The sequence below is a fragment of the Mastomys coucha genome, unplaced genomic scaffold, assembly GCF_008632895.1.
Source record: "Mastomys coucha isolate ucsf_1 unplaced genomic scaffold, UCSF_Mcou_1 pScaffold7, whole genome shotgun sequence".
NCBI lineage: Eukaryota > Metazoa > Chordata > Mammalia > Rodentia > Muridae > Mastomys > Mastomys coucha.
This window is the reverse complement of record NW_022196913.1, coordinates 32,425,878-32,441,006: the sequence shown is the minus strand read 5'-3', so window position 1 is coordinate 32,441,006 and position 15,129 is coordinate 32,425,878. Positions and strand designations below refer to the sequence as shown.

Here is a 15,129-nt window from a genome sequence, read left to right as displayed (position 1 = left end):
ACAACAAAAGGTAGATGGTGCCTGAGAAGAAATGAAACTCAAGACTATCTGTCCTCTGGTCTCCATATACACATGAAAACACACATTTGAGAATAAGAGGGAGAGACAAACAAAAGGAAAGAAAATGGCTATAATTTCAACCTCAGTGTCCACATTTGATGGGTATGAAATGAAAGTCAAAGTCAGTAATTACTCCTGGTTGCAATAGTCAGAAACTTAAACTCAAATTGACTTAAATCAGAAACTTAGACTAAAACTCTGCCTCCAGAGTGGTGAGATTAAAGACATGTGCTGAGGTAGGTCACATGGCTGATTCTGATATCAGCCACACAGGATCCGGAAAGAGGTATCCAGATACTCGAGCTTCTTGATTTCATCCTCATAAAAAGGGAGAGGAATTATTTAAGAACACAAGAGAATCAGGAGTTTTATACAAATGGCCAGCCAGAAAGATTCTCCAAACAAAGGGATGACATATGTCCCTAAAACCAGAATAACAGAAAGCATAGACTCCATTTCAGAGATCATAGGGACAGTCAGGGTTTGTTTTCTACCAGAGGCAGAGAAGGCAAAGATACTAGCCTGCAAAATCCACTTGATAAAGCATAGCAAAGGAGACTTAACTGTTTATCCCCTGGCATTCACTGTAAAGATAAGGGAAACAGGTGATAGGGAGTTAAGTACCAAAGAGGTCCCTTGAAACTACAAGCTTTGATCTCATTATTATTTAAATCAGGCAGCTAACACCTACAGAAAAGTGACTCATTCAATTGTAAAGCCCTCTCCAAACCTCAATAGTGTAGGGGGTGGTTCTGCTGCTAAGGTCCTCTTCCCAGATGGTTCTTGATCTCTCAGTAAAGGATGCTGCTAAGGTCCTCTTCCCAGATGGTTCTTGATCTCTCAGTAAAGGAAGCCATGGCCAATTACTGGACAAAAGGAATAGGAGGGACTTCTGTCAAAAAAGCGGAGTAGCCACACAGGCTGCTTCCATAGGTGGGTAGTCAGGGGAGTTTAGCAACTGAAGTTTAAGGCAAGTGGGAGAGACTGAGATAAGAAACTGATAAGGGCACACTTTTCTAGGTGTGAGATAGGGACTCACAATTGTGTCTTAAGACAAGATAAAAAGGAACAACTGTGTATCTGTGTCTTTTATCTGAGGATTCAAGGGAAACTAGGAGAGAGCTGGTATCATAGTTACTTCCCAGAGCAAATGTAGGTATAGTGTAAAACTACATGCTACACATTAGCAATACGAAACGTCTACTGACTGTGCCCTGTTTTACCAAGGCTGCTGTAACTTTGAATCACCACTTTATGTTTCACAAGTTTTCAAGGGGAAGTATAAATAAGTAAACAAATAAATAAAGTAAGTAAGTTTAAAATACTATTGGAGTGAGTAAAACAAATATTCAAAATTAATACTGAAGAGTCCAGGTTTTGAACCTAATGTAACATGCCCTAAATTAATTGTCTAAGTGAAGTTTAATTACTTCAGTTACAACCTGTCTTAAAATTACAAAGCTTAGATATGCTTATAAGAGAAAGAACAGGGGAAAGAATTGCATATCTAAACATGCAAAGATAACTGAAAAGGCATTTAACATATAAATAGAGCTATATATGATAACCCGGTGCTGGATGCTAAGGAAAAAAACCTAAGTTCACTTTTGATCCATTTGGAATTCTTAGTTATGTAGAGATGGGTCTTCTTTCTCAGAGTGCTTACTTTCTCAAAAAAAAAAAAAAAAAAAAAAAAAAAACCAAATAAAAAAAACAACCAAAAACCAAAAACCAAAAACAGAATTAAAACTCACTTTCCAGATGGTATGGCAAAAATTGCCGTCTTGCACTTCGGCACAGGCAGAATAAAAATCAAAATAATCAACCTACTTTAATCTCTTTAGAACTGAAGATTTCGATAATTGTGTGTCTGTACTGGAGTTTGCGTATCTAGTCAGCAGTGGTGATATATTTGGAAGTGTGTTAGAATGAAGATCTCATTTTGGAGGAGAGTGAGGTATGTATGTACATATGCATGAATGGTAAGTGCATATTAGGGTGCACATATATAAAGAGACCAGAACATGATATGTGTTCTTGCTCTTGATCTCACTCTTTGCTCACTTTCAGCTAGGTCTCACTCTCCATGTTATTCCCTTGAGGGAGGCTCTCCAACTGAACCAGAAGCTCACTATTTTCTGCTAGGTTGGCTGGTTGGCAAGTTATAAAGACCTGCTAGCTTCTATACCCCAATGCTGGGATAACAAGTATGTATAACATGGTTGGCTTTTTAAGTGAGTTCTGGGTATTTAACTCCAGTTCTCATACTTGCATATCAAGTACTCTTATCTATGGAACTGTCTATCTCACCAGCCAAAAGAGGTGGCTTAGGAAATTAGTATGGATAAAAAGAAATTATGAAAATTGTGCCTGGGTCATGTCAGCATACAAGAAAGAGGTCTAGGGGATGAGAAGCAAATGAAACTGAGAAGGAATTAACTAAATGAACTAAGAAAGCAAAATTTCAGAGTCTTTGTTTTTTAATTTCTTTTTAGCCCCTGTTTTAACTTGCTTTAAGAGATCAACTATGCCATTAATGTCATAAGGTAAAAGTGGAAACTTGATCTTTAGATAATATGAGCACAATTTTAATAGGAGGGACTGGGAAAATACAAGGAAAGACCATGCAGACTCTCTTTTGTGTGATTATAATAATGAAAAGGGTGGAGATCGGTAGAACATCTCCCCTCTCTGTTCCCCAGACCCAATCCCCTAGTCTCATCCCTAGTGCTGTAATAGAACACCAGCAGCAGCCTTCCCTTCCCCCTCCTGCCCACATCACCTGCCCCTGCTAATATCCCTCCCCCAGCTCACCCCTGAATCCCAATCCCCAATTCCATCAGGTACCTTCTGTTAAACCAAAGGTCATGCTTGCCAGAAAACCAGGTAGGATGCCCACAGACTTTCTCTTCTCTGGGTGTCCCCCTAGACCCAATCGCCCTGTCTAGTCCCTAGCACTGCAACAGAACACCAGCTGCAGCCTTTACTCACCCCTTCCTAAATATCATATAGATACCACAAACAATTCCCTCCTGTTCTCCTCCCCAACTTGTTGTTTTCTCCCAGACCCCAATTCCAGTAAGCACCCCCTGCTAACCCAACAAGTAGACTGAAGGCAAACCCACATCCAATCCCTGGAGTTTCAACTCAAGTTCCATTGCTAGAAATCTGAGAAATCTGCTATTGTCTTCCTTTCCTGTCTGACCTCACCCACAAGAGATCACAAAGACCTTTTCCAACCTTTCCCCCTCAGCTCATCCCAGTATCCAAGCCTAAAATACAGCAGGCATTCCTCATGAAGATATCAGCTGAACCGTTCAGAAAAACAAGCTACACAAAGCCACCACACTCTCTGAAAATCCAGAGAAGAAACAAAATCCAAGGAAAAGAACACCTACCCAACAAAGACAAATGAGGGAACCTATATCTAGAGCTTTAATTATCCCAAACTCAGATGCCTAGATGCTAGCAAAAAAGCACAATCAACAATAGCCCAGGGCAGCCAGGCGGCTGTGGCACAGGCCTTTAGTCCCAGCACTTGGGAGGCAGAGGCAGGCAGATTTCTGAGTTCAAGGCCAGCCTGGTCTACAAAGTGAGTTCCAGGACAACCAGGGCTATACAGAGAAACCCTGTCTTGAAACAAACAAACAAACAAACAAAACAAAAAAACAAAAAAACATGATAGCCCAGGGCAATATTTCTCAGAGCCCAGCTATCCTAACAAAGAAGACCCTGAATAGATGATGCATAAATGAAGCACAAGAAAGAAGAAGAAAATAAACAACCCTTAAAACAGCTTTTATGAATAGGATAGAGGTATTTAAAAAGGAAATGAACAAATCCCTTAAAGAAATCCAGGAAAATACAGTGTTTGAAAATAAATAAAATTCTTGAAGACCTGAAATTGAAAATAGAAATAAAAAACAAACAAACACACAAACCTAATAGATACGTATAAAACATTTTTCTCAAACACAAAGAAATATTTTCTTCACCTCATGGAATGTTTTCTAAAATTTACCACACAAACAAGTCTAAACAGTGACAAGGAAATTGAAATAACTCCCTGCATCTTATCAGACCATCATGAATTAAAACTGTATAGCAACTACAACAACAACAACAACTAAAAAAAAACCTTTAAAACTGCTGGAAAATGAACAAATCTCTACAGATTGAAAAATGGGTCAACACACACACACACACACACACACACACACACACAAAGAGAGAGAGAGAGAAAGAGATCCTAGAATTCAATGAAAATATAGCCAAACTTATAGAATACAATGAAAAAAACAGTGCTAAGAAGAAAGCTCATACCTGCATAAAAAAATTGGAGAGGTCATATACATGCAACTTAACATCATACCTGAACACTCTGAAACAGTGCTCCTCAGCGTTTTTAATCCTGTGACCCTTTAATATAGTTCATCATGTTGTAGTGACTCCCTCAACTAAACAATTATTTTTTTTTTAAGATTTATTTATTTATTTATTTTTTGTGGTATAAATAAGTGAAAATTTATTCAAAATGTATACGTTTATTTATCAATTTTTAAGCTATCAATAAGCTCTTCTTTGTCTTAGAAGTATTTAAAACCTAAACCAAGTGCAAATGTATCTATTAACATGTTTAGTCACAATGACTTGAAAATATACTGTGGGATCAATGATGGCAGGTACTAGGATAAGGAATTCAAAAGTCACGAAGCACCATTGTTGATATTATGAAATCAATCATTTTCAAAGAGCAAATATATATATGTATTTTGAAATATGGCATGGATATTGTAATATACAAATTATTATATGCCATAATATTTGAATAACTTCTTTTTTATTAGATGTTTTCTTTATTTACATGTCATACAATATCTCCTTTCCCAGGTTCCCCTCCAAAAAAAAAAAAAGAAAAGAAAAAAACCTTAAATATACAAAGTACAATCCACAAACCACAAGAAACTCAAGAAAAAGGAAGACCAAATTGTGGATACTTCATTCCTTCTTAAAAGGGGGAACAAAATACCTATGGAAGGAGTTGTAGAGGTTAACTATAGAGCAGAGACTGAAGGAAGGACAATCCAGAGACTGCTCCACCAGGGAATCCTCATATTCAGTCATCAAATCCAGACACTATTGTGGATGCCAGCAAGTGCTGGCTGACAGGAGCCTGGTATAGCTGTCTCCTGAGAGGCTCTGACAGTGCCTGACTAATAGAGAAGTAGAGGCTCACAGCCATCCATTGGACTGAGTACAGGGTCTCCAATGAAGGAGCTAGAGAAAGGACCCAAGGAGTTGAAGGGCTTGCAGCCCCTTAGGAATGCCAGGGCCAGTAAGCAGGAGAGGGTGGGGTGGTGAGCGGGGAGAGGGGGGAAAGGAAGAGGGGTTTGTTTTTGCTTTTGGGTTTTTTTTTATTTGATTTATTTATTTGTTATCTGTAAGTACACTGTAGCTGTCTGTTTTCAGACACCCCAGAAGAGGGCATGAGATCTCATCATGTGGTTGCTGGGAGGGATTTGACCTTCAGAAGAGCAGTCGGTGCTTTTAACTGCTGAGCCATCTCTTCAGCCCTATAGAATTATTTTTATTGCTGCTTTATAACTGAAGACTCCAAAATGAACCCACATACCTATGGTCACTTGATCATTGACAAAGGAGCTAAAACCATACAGTGGGAAAAAAAGACAGCAGTGGTGTGGAATAGCCTCAAGCACATGGGCTCAGGGGAAATTTTCCTGAATAGAACACCCATGGCTTATGCTCAAAGATCAAGAATAGACAAATGGGGATTCATAAAATTGCAAAGTTCCTGTAAGGCAAAGGACATTGTCAAAAGGACAAAAGGGCAACCAACAGATTGGGGAAAGATCTTTATCAGCCCTACATCTGATGGAGGCTAATATCCAATTTATAAAAAGAACCCAAGAAGTTAGACTTCAGAGAACCAAATAACCCTATTTAAAAAATGGGATACAAACTTAAACAAAGAATTCTCAACTGAGGAGTACTGAATGGCTGAGAAGCACCTGAAGAAATTTTCAACATTGTTAGTCATCAGGAAAATGCAAATCAAAACAACCCTGAGACTCCACCTTACACCAGTCAGAATGGCTAAGATCCAAAACTCAGGTGACATCAGATGTTGGCAAGGATGTGGATAAAGAGGAACACTCTTGCATTGTTGGTGGGATTGAAAGCTCATTCTGGAAATCCGGTGGTTTCTCAGAAAATTGGTCTAGTATTGTCTGAGGACTGAGCTATACCACTCCTGGGCATATACCCAGAAGGTGCTCCTATATGTAATAAGGACACATGCTCCCCTCTGTTCATAGCAGCCATATTTATAATAGCCAGGAGCTGTAAACAACCCAGATGTCCCTCAATAGAAGAATGGATAAAGAAAATGTGGTACATTACACAATGCAATACTACTCAGCTATTAAAAACAATGACTTCATGGAATTCTTAGGCAAATGGATGGAACTAGAAAATACCATCCTGAGTGATGTAACCCAATCAGAAAACACCTCACATGGTATGTACTCACTGATAAGTGGATATTAGCCCAAAAGCTTGGAATACCCAAGATACAATTTATAGACCACATGAAGCTTAAGAAGAAGGAAGAACAAAGTGTGGATGCTTTGGTCCTTCTTAGAAGAGGGAACAAAATACCCAGGGGAGCAAATGCAGAGCTAAATTGTTGAGCAGAGACTGATGGAAAGGCCATCCAGAGTCTTTCCCACCTGGGGATCCATCCCATATACCGTTACCAAACCCAGATACTATTATGAATGCCAACAAGTGCTTTCTGACAGAAGCCTGATATAGCTGTCTCCTGAGAGGCTTTGCCAGTGCCTGAAAAATGCAGAGGTGGATGGTCGAAGTCAACCATTGGACTGAGCAGGGTTTCCCAATAGAGGAGTTAGAGAAATTACTGAAGGAGCTGAAGGGGTTTGCAATCCCATAGGAGGAACAACAATATCAACTATCTGGATCCCCCAGAGCTCCCAGGGACTAAACCACCAAAGTAGACATGGAATGACCCATAGCTCCAGCTGCATATGTAGCAGTGGATGGCCTTGTTGTACATCAATGGGAGGAGAGGCCCTTGGTCCTGTGGAGGCTCAATGCCCCAGTGTAGGGGAATGTCAGGATGGGGAAGCGGGATTGGGTGGGTGGGGGAACACCCTCATAGAAGCAGGGGGAGGGGGTATGAGAGAGGGTGTGTTCAGAGGGAAAACCAAAAAGGGGACAACATTTGAAGTGTACATAAAGAAAATATCGCTGGGCAGTGGTGGTACACACCTTTAATCTCAGCACTTGGGAGGCAGAGGCAGGCGGATTTCTGAGTTCGAGGCCAGCCTGGTCTACAGAGTGAGTACCAGGACAGCCAAGGCTATAAAGAGAAACCCTGCCTTGAAAAAACAAAGAAAATATGTAACAAAAAAACAAAAAAAAAAACAAAAAAAAATAACAACAACAACAACAACAACAAAAGAATCAGAGAAATAACACCCCTCACAATAGCCACAAACAATATAAAATTGCTTTGGGTAACCCTAACCAATCAAGTGAAAGTCTTGTATAGCAAAAACTTCCAGTCTTTCAAGAAAAAACAATGAAAAAGAGATTAGATGATGGAAATATCTTTATGCTCATGGATCAGAAAATTAACATTGTAAAAATTGCCATCATACCAAAAGCAATCTATAAATTCAATGTAATCCCAATCAAAATGCCAACACAATTCTTTATAGATCTTGAGAGGACAATGCTCAATTTTATATGAAAAACAAAAAAACACAATAGCTAAAACAATCCTAAACAATAAATTTCAAATTTATCCCTAATTTCAAGTGGTATTACCGAGCTATAGTAATAAAAGCTATGTGGTATTGCCATAAAAACAGTGACACTGATCAATGGAAAAGAATTGAAGACCCAGACATAAGTCTATAAACATATGGACACCTGATTTTTGGTTATGAAAAAAATCCAGAAATACACACTGCACAAAAGAGCATCTTCTATAAGTGGTGCTCATCTAACTGAATGTCTATTTGTAGAAGAATCCAAATAGATCCATATTATCACCCTGCACAAAACTCATCCAAGTAGATTAAAGTCTTCAACATAAAACTGGATATTCTAAACCTTACAGAAGAGAAGGTGGGGAATAGCTTAGAACAAACTGACACAAAAGACAACTTTCTGAGGAGAATTCCAATAGCACAGACACCAAAATCAACAATTAATAAATAGAACCTCATAAAACTGAAAACATTATTCAGGGCCAAAGACAACATCAATAGGATAAAGTGGCAATGTACAAAATGGGAAAAGTTTTTTTTTTTTACACAAATTCCATTTCTAATAGAAGACTAATATTTAAATATATATATAACTCAAGAAACTAGAGAACAAAAAATAAAAAATAAAAAATAAAACAAACCAATTATCCAAAGAAATAAAACCAAATTATTTAATTTAAAAATGGAGAACTACTCTAAATAGAGAATTCACAACAAAGGAATCTCAAATAGCTGAGAAACACTTAAAGAAATGTTCAAGAGCCCTAGTCATCAAAACAATGACAATCAAAACTACTTTGAAATTACATCTCAGACTTGTTAGAATAGCTAAAATCAATTATACAAATGAAAGTTCACTGGCAAGGACATGGAGCAAGGGGAAAACTTTTCCATTGCTGGAAGGAGTGCAAACTTGTGTAGCTACTATAGAAAGCAACATGGTGGTTCTTCAGAAAGTTGGGAATCAATCTACCTCAAGCCCCAGCTGTACTACTCTTGGGCATATATCCAAAGGACACTCCATCCTACCATAAAGACACTTGTTCAGTCATATTTATTGTGTTTTTACTCATAATAGCCAGAAACTGGAAACAACCTAGATGCCCCTCAACAGAAGAATGGATAAAGAAAGTATGTGGTGCATTTACACAATGGAACATTACTCAGCAGTTAAAAAAAAAAAAACAAAACCCAAAATCATAAAATTTATAGGCAAATGGATAGAATTAGAAAAAAAGTCATCCTGGGTGTATTAACCCAAACCCAGAAAGACAAACATGGTATGTATTCACTTATAAGAGGATATTAGCCATAAAGTAAATTATAATTATACTATAATACACAGAGCCAGATTGGGGGACATAGGAATCTGTCTGGGAGAGCAAAATAAAATAGATTTTATGAGCATGTACTTTGCAATTATTGCTGCAGTCTTGGAGCCACTATCTCAATGTTCTAGGGGTTACAAGTAAACTCTTCCACCCCTAAGTCATGCGGAGTCATGACTTGGCAACTATCTCACCGTGTGACTTGGGAAACCACTAGGGTTGATATCTCAATGTGTATCATCTCGAGTCACTGACAAAAGGAAACTTAAAGTGTGGAAATAGCACATGGTTTCTTAACTCTTCATTTCATTTCAGCCTGGGAACAAGACAGAAAACCTCACTCTCTACACCAAGTAGGTGGCAACATGTACAGAATTTAGTGAGTCCTCCTGGCTGCCATATTTTGGACATTCTCTCACTGATAATTACTTCAGAATTACATTTGAGAGAATGATAGCATGCCCCATAGGGCTGTAGGCATGGCTACAATAAAAGAATTAGTAGATAGTTGAGGATTGCTATGATTAGTCAAGATGTGAAGGACTCATTTGCTAGAAAATGCCTTCCTGTTGCACTAAACTCTATCAGAAATCTATGCAACTGATAGCAAATACTGAACTTGAACATAGAATGAAATACTCAACAATCTAGTATTTTCCTAAGGTAGTAAATTTTAAGCTTTTTGGAATGGGCTGTTGATGAATCTGATTAATACAGGGTTAACTATATTCCTATGTGGATAACTAGGTTTTAAAGAATGAAATTATGGGAATAATAAAATTTTACTGAACATAATTTATCCTTTCCTTGATGATTTAGAAGACACCTTGACCTCCCATAGTGACTTAGAGACATGCCTGTGAACATCAATTAAAACTGATCTACGGATGTGCAAGGCAATAACTCATTTGGGCTTTCTGCATGCTGGGAGCTCAAGCAGGGCAGCAGGAAGAGAAATGACAGCAGGAAGTGGAAGGAACTTGCGATGGAGAAACTGTCCAGTGGCAGGACCTGTTCTTAAGGATAAAACCAGCAGATGAATAATGACATTCAGGGAGTTAAGAGACCTCGAGTTTCAATCAGTGTTGACAAATTCAGGTGGTACCATCCAGGTGCTACAAACAGAAGGCCAGGAAAATTGCTGTACTTATCAGGCAGAAAAATCATCTGTCTCTAGTTTAGTATGTCAGCAGCAGGTACGGAGTGTCCAGTTGGTATTTCTCTGGAAGTCATAGTTTATTGACATAGAGAAAGGGATTTCATAGGACTAAATAAGCTGCTGATTGCTGTAAAGTTCAGGACAAAATTCTGGTTCCAGCAGGAAAGGCAAACACTATTAAACACAGGCAGAGAGGCATAAAAGCTCCAACTTAACAAACCTCTTGAATATTACATTTATGTGGGTGTCTCGAGTTCAGAGTCTGAGTACCTGGGGTACAGTGGGGCTCCTACTGATGGGAAAGAAAGAAAAAGGGAAGGTTGGTCTGGTTGGTCATGGGTATGTCTTAAGCAAGAGAGCATCTTTCTGGGAGAGAGGAGCTGATTAGAGAGTAAAGGAGCCGATATGAAAAAATAAAAAGCAAAGGAAGTTGTGACTTAGTCTTAGTCCCAGTTAGCAGCACTTCATGTAGATGCTATAAGACCACCACCATATTGCAGGAGATATCTTGATGATTTATAGTCCCCACTTTAATAGTTGGACCAGTGTTCACACAAGGACAAAACAAAACAAAAAACAGGTTGCTTATAATGAGATTCAATTCACAGAAACATGTCAAAGAACATTTGTAGTCTAATAAAGGGTTAACTTCAATTGTGTATTGTCTTATCTTCCTTAATTCTTTCCCATGGACATGACTCTCCAGCCAGCTCCACAGAGGAGAAACTGCACTTGGACCAGATGACTGGGGTAAAAGGAAATGAGTCTATTCAAGAAATAAGATAGGAACAACAAGGAAGTTATACCATTTAAGGAACTAGAAGAGGGCCGAGAAGAAAAATGCAGAAAGTGAAGGGAAAATAGAAGATCCAGCCTGGGGAAAGATTCCAGACAGATTAGTAGGAATCTGTATAAAAGGCCCTAGGAATGAATTATAAAGCACATCTGTCTTGGATGAGATGGTTGTCCAGATTACAATACATACTCTGAGAAATTCTTCCCAAGACAGACCAACGGGTCTGGCTATACAGAGAAAAATGGAACATTACCAAACATACACGTCAGAGACAGTTGAATTGTTAGTAGTATCAAGGTATATTTTGCCCAAGGGCCCCTATTTACATGGAAAGAGCTCGGGTGGTTTGTGTTTTAATTTTTTGTTGATTAAAGTAAAACAAAATAGACACATAATTTGCCTTAAATCATTAAGTTCAGTTCTCCAATCTTCTATCTTGTTTGTACATCTATCAAACATAATATAAAATAAAGAAGGCTTTGCAGGGAGCTTGGATTAGTGTTTGATCAACTCAAGTAACACAAAGTAAATTGCCCCCTTAAAACAACCAGACTGATTAAAAACTTAATTAAATCCCCCTAAAATTTTTAAAATCCATTTACAAATTGAAGTACGCCACTTCATATGCTTGATTGGATGCATTTTTCATCTTCACAACCCAAATGATTCCAAATTATGAACAAATCTTTGAAGTTTAAATAAATTAAACTTTCAAATGTAACAAATTTAAAATTCTCCTAAGCATTCTGACACTGATTACAAATTTATTGGTATGCATTTCAACAACAAGAACAACAACAACAACAAAATCTTCCCAAATCAATTGAGTCTATAAATTGGAAGCAAAAGATTGATTTCTCAGATTCTCCTTGGATCCTTCACATTCATCACTGGAGTTAGAGCTAAGGCAGTGAGAGAATCCCCTGGAGATTCAGCAACATGAATGGTCCAAGAGATGTCTTGGACCATTTGAAAGCCCTGCACAGGGCTGAAGTATAAAAAAGATCAGAAAGGGCCATTACCTTCAGCTACTGAGCTAGTTCAGGAGGTGAGGACACTGGGCCATCAGTTCCTCATTTCATTCTCCCCTTTTCTTTCCAGTTGCATACAACAATCCAAAAATCATATTTTAATTTTAATTCTCATATAGATGGAACAAAAGCAAAAGCAAAAGTAAAAACAACATAGGAATGCTAGGGAATAAAAGTCTAGTCTATTCCAAAGGACCTATTTGGCTAAAAGAAAAACAGATACAAAAACATGGACCTCAATGTTTGTGATGTTTCTTGGTATGGATATTTGGCCTTTTTTTTTACCCCCGAGTTCCTTCTTTTTATTAACTCATACACAACTACTTGTCTTCTGGCTTGTTGAAGCAATAAGTCAGACAACAGTTGTTGAAACAATAAGTCAGACAACAGTTGTCAAAGTGGCTACCCATGAAAACTCCAGCAACTTATTCATCAGGACAGTCTTGGCGAAGTTGGCTCATTTTGCCATTTTCATTCACCTTATAGTATTTCAGCACAGCCAACTTACCCTTCTTCCTCTTATGCTTATTCTTCTTGGGAGTGGTATAAGACTTATTCCTTTTCTTAGAACTGCAACAAAGTCTCAACACAAGTTGAAGGGTAGACTCTTTGAATGTTGTAGTCAGACAAAGTATGGCCATCTTCCAGCTGCCTACCAGTAAAGATCAACCTCTGCTGATCAGGAGGAATTTCTTCCTTTTCCTGGATCTTGGCCTTTACTTTTTCTATAGTGCCTGTGGGTTCAACCTCGAGCGTGATTGGTATTCCCCGTAAAGGTCTTCACAAAAATCTGCATCGTGCTACTCCCAAGATGGCAGATCGGAAAGTGACCTCACCTTTATTTGATGGATGTTCGAGACTTTGCTTGCTATTAACTAAATATGTCAGGCAGCAGACAAGCTGGATGATGCTGGGTTTTCAGTCTGAAGACTACTCTACATTCTAGGGTTCAGACACCCATTGGTCCCAGATTGGCATGGTAGGTAGCAGTGACTGATAGGTATCAGACAAATAGAAAGGGAACTGGCTTTGGTCCTCTAATTGGGGTCCTCTAATAACATTCTGAGGACTATCAATGGGTAGAGATGGTTCAAAGTTGGGTCTCCTGATGGACTAAATCTAAGATTTGCCTCCTGAATTGTTGGTTGGAACTTGTTTTTGGATTCCAAGCTGAAGTTCTGGTTGGGACTTTAGATTCAGATTCTAAACAGTCCCAGAAAGGTCTTGTACATAGAGTGGGTGATAGCATAAGCAGTAGGGGAGAAAAATGTATCTCATTGACTAGAAGTTACTACCTGGATCAGTGGTAAAAATCTCATTATAAAACTGAGATTACATTCTTTCAGAAAGTGGCATGAGCAATATTGCAAGTTGGTATAGGTATATATTTTGAATCGAAAATGAAGTGGCAAAGGATATAAGGATAAAAAGAAAAGGGATCATTGAGATAGCTCAGAAGGTGAAAGTGTTTGTTGAACCAGTCTGACTACAAAGTTTGATTCTCAGAACCCAAACAGAGGTTAAATAAAGGAAAAATCCAATTTCATAAAGTTGTCTTCTAACTTCTAAACATGTGCCACAGTGCATGCGTGTGTATGTATACATATATATCACATATAATAACAGCAAATTTCTTTTAAAAAGATAAATCTTGTATGCCCATCACATAAGTAGTACTTTATGGCAAGGCCTGTCTTAACTTCACCTAACTGGTCAGAGTGTGGTGAACTTCAGGATAAAAGGAGCAAGATCATATGGACAGAAGACATAGGCATGGGTTTGAGGGTTGGGGGCTTAGCACCAATCTGCTGCCCTTGATAAACAACCCCTGTCACTATGCCTCTATCTAGAATGGAAACATGAAAATGGATCCTATGGTAAATAGCTAAGAGAGAAATACATCAATTAACACTCATTTCAAATATGGTTTCTTCTCAATGTAAAATACTTTTCAGTGTCCAAAGGAGGCAAGTACTAGTTAAAAAGGGGGAAATTTCTAATAACTGGGGCCATCTAGGTTACCTTTATAGCCTGCTGCTAATTAGCTGTGCCATTGTATTTTCTCATCAGAGTTAATTAGTGCTCATGACCCAAATGTTGAGTTTGGGAAATAATCCCTCTATTGCCAAATAAGAGGAATTTGACAACACAGTGTTGTAATATTATGTAATGTTATGAAATATATTCAAAATATTTAAATGTATGGGACATTTTTGAGTGATGGTATGGTTGTCAAGTTTGAGCTTCGTAATGGCTGCTTACAGTCACCTAGCTAGGAGCATCTGCACCATGAGAGAACTTACTAGAAATTCTCATTATTCAATCCTTTCCCAATCTGCTGATGCAGACATGCTGAGGGGCCAGAGAGAAATACTTTAATATAATTTGCCAATAAATCTTTAAAAATTGTTATTTATTATTATTGTCTTGTATACATGGATGTGTGGAGTTCAGAGGATGACATTTGTGGAGTCTGTTCTCTATCTGATTTTACCTGAGTTTAGGGGATCAAACTCGTATTGTCAGATTACCACAGCAAGTGTTAGGACCTTCTGGTCAGGTTCAAAGGGCAATGAATCTGATTCCTTAAGGACTCTGTTTTTTTTTTTTTCCAAGTCTTAGAGTGATTTTCCAAAGCCAATGAGAGAATATGCAGAAACATGGTGTCAAACAGCATAAAACATTATTTTCTAGAGTTTATTTCCCTTAGGCAAATACCTGCAAGTCTGAGATAAACATTGTAGAGTCTTCCAAAATGCTTGGAAATATGATAATAATTTCCATTTTTTTTAGTTTCTTTTTTGATTAGATATTTTCTTTATTTACATGTCATATGATATCTCCTTTCCCAGTTTCCCTTCTGAAAATAAACTAAAAGTAAAAAACAAAAACAAAAACAAAACAAAACCCCTGTTCCCTCTCCCCACCCCGCTCACTA

At 38.1% G+C, this 15,129-nt stretch overlaps 1 protein-coding gene and 1 pseudogene across 1 annotated transcript in view; both read right to left on the bottom strand.

Annotated features, from left to right (window-relative positions):
- Window positions 1-865: 865 nt before the first annotated feature.
- The window catches only part of LOC116081753 (prolactin-5A1-like), a 79,759-nt gene continuing 65,495 nt past the window's right edge, over window positions 866-15,129 (bottom strand). Inside the window, exon 7 of the transcript XR_004114996.1 lies at window positions 866-926. The gene's annotated coding sequence lies outside the window, so the exon portion shown is untranslated. The remainder of the gene's footprint in view (window positions 927-15,129) is intronic.
- Window positions 12,512-12,987, bottom strand: LOC116081754 (annotated as a pseudogene).